Genomic DNA, 6,000 nt, shown 5'->3' on the forward strand with positions numbered 1-6,000 from the left:
GATTCTTCACCAGAACATTAACATTTTTATCTTTATGTTTGAAGCCTGAAATGTGGGAAAAGGTTGAAAAATTCAAGGGGCTGAATACTTTCGCAAGGCACTGTAATTACCAGCAGCTCAATATCCATCACAAGTGTTTGAGTCGGATAGTAACGAGTCCAGATATTCATAAGCCCATCATGCACTCAGGACGCTATAGAAAAAAGGTAATCAGAATGATGGATCCGTCAACAGCAGCTTGCTGACTGTTTCTGTGATATTAGAGCCCTGGTTGTGCTGATCCTGTCCACGTTGTGAGTTGCTCTCGGACATGTTTTTCTGCAGTGACCGTGGCATCGCTCTGAGCCTCCCGCACCATTGTGCTTTTTGCTGGCACGGTTTCCTGGCATCATTCGTGCCCCTGCTCGTCCGGTGCCCAGAACGGCGGCTGCCAGCAGAGCCCCCGATAAAGGCATTACGCAGCTCCCCATTGTGTGAGGGGATCAGTGACGCTTTGCAGATGCCGCTAAACTTTTGTGTCTTGTTTTGTTTTTTCTGGTCACGGATCGGAGGCACGAAAGAGTCTGTACAATGACATTGTGATCCGGCCGCCCTGGTAACAAGGCAGCGAGAGGGTGGAAATGCCCGCACTCTGACCTCTCTCTGCCCGCTCTCTGCCCGCTCTCTGGCCTCTCTCTGCCCGCGCTCTGCCCTCTCTGCCCGGTCTCTGCCCTCTCTCTGCCTGCGCTCTGCCTCCCTCTGCCCTCTCTCTGCCCGGTCTCTGCACTCTCTCTGCCCACGCTCTGCCCATGCTCTGCCCACGCTCTGCCCTCGCTCTGCCCGCTCTCTGGCCCCTCTCTGCCCTCTCTCTGCCCTCTCTCTGCCCTCTCTCTGCCCGCGCTCTGCCCGTACTCTGCCGTACTCTGCCCGCGCTCTGCCCTCTCTCTGCCCTCGCTCTGCCCACGCTCTGCCCTCGCTCTGCCCGCTCTCTGGCCTCTCTCTGCCCGCGCTCTGGCCTCTCTCTGCCCGCTCTCTGGCCTCTTTCTGCCCGCGCTCTGGCCTCTTTCTGCCCGCGCTCTGGCCTCTCTCTGCCCGCGCTCTGCCGTCGCTCTGCCCTCGATCTGCCCGCGCTCTGGCCTCTCTCTGCCCGCGCTCTGGCCTCTCTCTGCCCGTGCTCTGGCCTCTCTCTGCCCGCGCTCTGCCCACGCTCTGCCCACGCTCTGCCCGCTCTCTGGCCTCTCTCTGCCCGCGCTCTGGCCTCTCTCTGCCCGCGCTCTGGCCTCTCTCTGGCCGCTCTCTGGCCTCTCTCTGCCCTCGCTCTGCCGTCGCTCTGCCCGCGCTCTGGCCTCTCTCTGCCCGCGCTCTGGCCTCTCTCTGCCCGCGCTCTGGCCTCTCTCTGCCCGTGCTCTGGCCTCTCTCTGCCCGCGCTCTGCCCGGTCTCTGGCCGCTCTCTGGCCTCTCTCTGGCCTCTCTCTGCCCGCACTCTTCCCGCTCTCTGCCCACGCTCTGCCCGCTCTCTGCCCACGCTCTGCCCGCTCTCTGCCCTCTCTCTACCCGCTCTCTTCCCTCTCTCTTCCCTCTCTGCCCGCGCTCTGCCCGCGCTCTGCCCGCGCTCTGCCCGCGCTCTGCCCGCTCTCTGCCCTCTCTCTGGCCTCTCTCTGCCCGCGCTCTTCCCACGCTCTGCCCACGCTCTGACGTCTCTCTGCCCACTCTGCCCACTCTCTGCCCGTGCTCTGCCCTCTCTTTGCCCTCTCTCTGCCCTCTCTGTGTCCTCTGTGCCCGCTCTCTGCCCCCTTTCCTCTCTGCCCCCTTTCCTCTCTGCCCCCTCTCCTCTCTGCCCCCTCTCCTCTCTGCCCCCTCTCCTCTCTGCCCCCTCTCCTCTCTGCCCCCTCTTTTCTCTGCCCTCTCCTCTCTGCCCTCTCTCTCTCTGTGCCCTCTCTCTCTGTGCCCTCTCTCTCTGTGCCCTCTCTCTCTCTGTGCCCTCTCTCTCTCTGTGCCCTCTCTCTCTCTGTGCCCTCTCTCTCTCTGTGCCCTCTCTCTCTCTGTGCCCTCTCTCTCTCTGTGCCCTCTCTCTCCTCTGTGCCCTCTCTCTCTCTCTGTGCCCTCTCTCTCTCTCTGTGCCCTCTCTCTCTCTCTGTGCCCTCTCTCTCTCTCTGTGCCCTCTCTCTCTCTCTGTGCCCTCTCTCTCTCTCTGTGCCCTCTCTCTCTGCCCTCTCTCTCTCTCTGTGGCCTCTCTCTCTCTGTGCCCTCTCTCTCTGTGCCCTCTCTCTCTGTGCCCTCTCTCTCTGTGCCCTCTCTCTCTGTGCCCTCTCTCTCTGTGCCCTCTCTCTCTGTGCCCTCTCTCTCTGTGCCCTCTCTCTCTGTGCCCTCTCTCTCTCTGTGCCCTCTCTCTCTCTGTGCCCTCTCTCTCTCTGTGCCCTCTCTCTCTCTGTGCCCTCTCTCTCTCTGTGCCCTCTCTCTGCGCCCTCTCTCTCTCTCTCTCTGTGCCCTCTCTCTCTCTCTGTGCCCTCTCTCTCTCTCTCTCTCTCTGTGCCCTCTCTCTCTCTCTGTGCCCTCTCTCTCTCTCTGTGCCCTCTCCTCTCTGCCCTCTCTCTCTCTCTCTGCCCTCTCTCTCTCTCTGCCCTCTCTCTCTCTCTGCCCTCTCTCTCTCTCTGCCCTCTCTCTCTCTCTGCCCTCTCTCTCTCTCTGCCCTCTCTCTCTCTCTCTGCCCTCTCTCTCTCTCTGCCCTCTCTCTCTCTCTGCCCTCTCTCTCTCTCTCGGCCCTCTCTCTCTCTCTCTGCCCTCTCTCTCTGTCTCTCTGCCCTCTCTCTCTCTCTGCCCTCTCTCTCTCTGGACGCTCTCTGCCCCCCTCTCTGCCCTCTCTCTGTCTCTCTCTCTCTCTGCCCTCTCTCTCTCTGCCCTCTCTCTCTCTGCCCTCTCTCTCTCTGCCCTCTCTCTCTCTGACCTCTCTCTCTCTCTCTCTGCCCTCTCTCTCTGCCCTCTCTCTCTCTGCCCTCTCTCTCTCTGCCCTCTCTCTCTCTGCCCTCTCTCTCTCTCTGCCCTCTCTCTCTCTCTGCCCTCTCTCTCTCTCTGCCCTCTCTCTCTCTCTGCCCTCTCTCTCTCTGCCCTCTCTCTCTCTCTGCCCTCTCTCTCTGCCCTCTCTCTCTCTGCCCTCTCTCTCTCTGCCCCTCTCTCTCTCCTGCCCTCTCTCTCTCTCTGCCCTCTCTCTCTCTCTCTGCCCTCTCTCTGCCCTCTCTCTCTCTGCCCTCTCTCTCTCTGCCCTCTCTCTCTGCCCTCTCTCTCTCTGCCCTCTCTCTGCCCTCTCTCTCTGCCCTCTCTCTCTCTGCCCTCTCTCTCTCTGCCCTCTCTCTCTCTGCCCTCTCTCTCTCTGCCCTCTCTCTCTCTGCCCCTCTCTCTCTCTGCCCTCTCTCTCCCCTCTGCCCTCTCAAATTCAAATTCAAATTCAATATGCTTTATTGGCAGGACCAAATACAATTAGTGTTGCCAAAGCAAGAGAAATACAGTAAGTGTGGTGGTAGGGGGATCAGGGTTATGGGGAGTTGGGGGGCACAATTTGGGCTCTGACAGTCCATTTAGGGGTCTTAGGTTCCCTCAGCTTATGACATGTGGTGACATATTGGGTGGCGATCTCCACCATTGATTTCTCTCTCTCTCTGCCCTCTCTCTCTCTCTGCCCTCTCTCTCTGCCCTCTCTCTCTGCCCTCTCTCTCTCTGCCCTCTCTCTCTCTGCCCTCTCTCTCTCTGCCCTCTCTCTCTCTCTGCCCCTCTCTCTCTCTCTCTGCCCTCTCTCTCTCTGCCCTCTCTCTCTCTCTGCCCTCTCTCTCTGCCCTCTCTCCTCTCTCTCTCTGCCCCTCTCTCTCTCTCTGCCCTCTCTCTCTCTCTGCCCTCTCTCTCTCTCTGCCCTCTCTCTCTCTCTGCCCTCTCTCTCTCTCTGCCCTCTCTCTCTCTGCCCTCTCTCTCTCTCTCTGCCCTCTCTCTCTCTGCCCTCTCTCTCTCTGCCCTCTCTCTCTCTCTCTCTGCCCTCTCTCTCTCTCTCTGCCCTCTTCTCTCTCTGCCCTCTCTCTCTCTGCCCTCTCTCTCTCTCTCTGCCCTCTCTCTCTCTCTCTGCCCTCTCTCTCTCTGCCCTCTCTCTCTCTCTGCCCTCTCTCTCTCTCTGCCCTCTCTCTCTCTGCCCTCTCTCTCTCTCTGCCCTCTCTCTCTCTCTGCCCTCTCTCTCTCTCTGCCCTCTCTCTCTCTCTGCCCTCTCTCTCTCTGCCCTCTCTCTCTGCCCTCTCTCTCTCTCTGCCCTCTCAATTCAATTCAATTCAATTCAATTCAAATATGCTTTATTGGCAGGACCAAAATACAATTAGTGTTGCCAAAGCAGGAGAAATACAGTAAGTGTGGTGGGAGGGGATCAGGGTTATGGGGAGTTGGGGGGCACAATTTGGGCTCTGACAGTCCATTTAGGGGTCTTAGGTTCCCCTCAGCTTATGACATGTGGTGACATATTGGGTGGCGATCTCCACCATTGATTTCTCTCTCTCTCTGCCCTCTCTCTCTCTCTGCCCTCTCTCTCTGCCCTCTCTCTCTGCCTCTCTCTCTCTGCCCTCTCTCTCTCTGCCCTCTCTCTCTCTGCCCTCTCTCTCTCTCTGCCCTCTCTCTCTCTCTCTCTGCCCTCTCTCTCTCTGCCCTCTCTCTCTCTCTGCCCTCTCTCTCTGCCCTCTCTCTCTCTCTGCCCTCTCTCTCTGCCCTCTCTCTCTCTCTGCCCTCTCTCTCTGCCCTCTCTCTCTCTGCCCTCTCTCTCTCTCTGCCCTCTCTCTCTCTCTGCCCTCTCTCTCTCTCTGCCCTCTCTCTCTCTCTGCCCTCTCTCTCTCTGCCCTCTCTCTCTCTGCCTCTCTCTCTGCCTCTCTCTCTCTGCCCCTCTCTCTCTCTCTCTGCCTCTCTCTCTCTCTGCCCTCTCTCTCTCTGCCCTCTCTCTCTCTCTGCCCTCTCTCTCTCTCTCTGCCCTCTCTCTCTCTCTCTGCCCTCTCTCTCTCTGCCCTCTCTCTCTCTCTGCCCTCTCTCTCTCTCTGCCCTCTCTCTCTCTCTGCCCCTCTCTCTCTCTCTGCCCTCTCTCTCTCTCTGCCCTCTCTCTCTCTCTGCCCCTCTCTCTCTCTCTGCCCTCTCTCTCTCTGCCCTCTCTCTCTGCCCTCTCTCTCTCTCTGCCCTCTCAATTCAATTCAATTCAATTCAATTCAAATATGCTTTATTGCAGGACCAAATACAATTAGTGTTGCCAAAGCAGGGAGAAATACAGTAAGTGTGGTGGGAGGGGATCAGGGTTATGGGGAGTTGGGGGGCACAATTTGGGCTCTGACAGTCCATTTAGGGGTCTTAGGTTCCCCTCAGCTTATGACATGTGGTGACATATTGGGCGGCGATCTCCACCATTGATTCCTCTTCCCCCAGTAGGAAGCGGAGTTTCATGTCCTCATCCATGGATGGAAAGTCCGGGGTATGGGTGGTAAATTTCTGAAGTGGGAGCCCCTCACTGCTGAGTATTTGTCACAGTGCAGTAGGAAATGCGTCTCGTCCTCCAGAGCCCCCTGCTGGCAGTGCTGGCACAGTCTGTTCTCCCCGCGGCTTGTATGTCTGTCGGTGCCGCCCTGTTTCCACCTCTAGGCTGTGGGCACTCAGTCTGTACAGGCTCAGAGTCTGCCTGTCTTTGGGGTGGCGTAGCCTTTCCAGATATGGGGCCAGAGTGTAGTCCCTCCGCAGTGACCGGTAGATGGTGAGTTTCTGGGAGTTCTCTAATTCACTCTTCCAGTCCTCTATGTATTGCATCTTGCAGCTCTCTGAGATCTCTTTTATTTGGGCTTTTGTCAGGGTGTGTTGCTGACTTTGGCTGGACTGGCTGCCGGGGTTCCTGGCTTGCTCTGGGCTCCGGCTCAGCAGGGCTTTATGATGGTAGGAGCTGGGTTGCTGTTCTGTGTGTGTGCCTGGTGTGATAGCGCCCTCTTGTGTATAGTGAACCATAAGGGGAATCGGCCCAGCTCTGCC

At 58.3% G+C, this 6,000-nt stretch overlaps 1 protein-coding gene across 4 annotated transcripts in view; it reads left to right on the forward strand.

Moving 5' to 3' along the window:
- The window catches only part of LOC142251540 (dual specificity testis-specific protein kinase 1-like), an 80,243-nt gene that overhangs the window by 35,679 nt on the left and 38,564 nt on the right, over positions 1-6,000 (forward strand). The window lies entirely within an intron of this gene.

This window comes from Anomaloglossus baeobatrachus, chromosome 9 (assembly GCF_048569485.1).
Source record: "Anomaloglossus baeobatrachus isolate aAnoBae1 chromosome 9, aAnoBae1.hap1, whole genome shotgun sequence".
NCBI lineage: Eukaryota > Metazoa > Chordata > Amphibia > Anura > Aromobatidae > Anomaloglossus > Anomaloglossus baeobatrachus.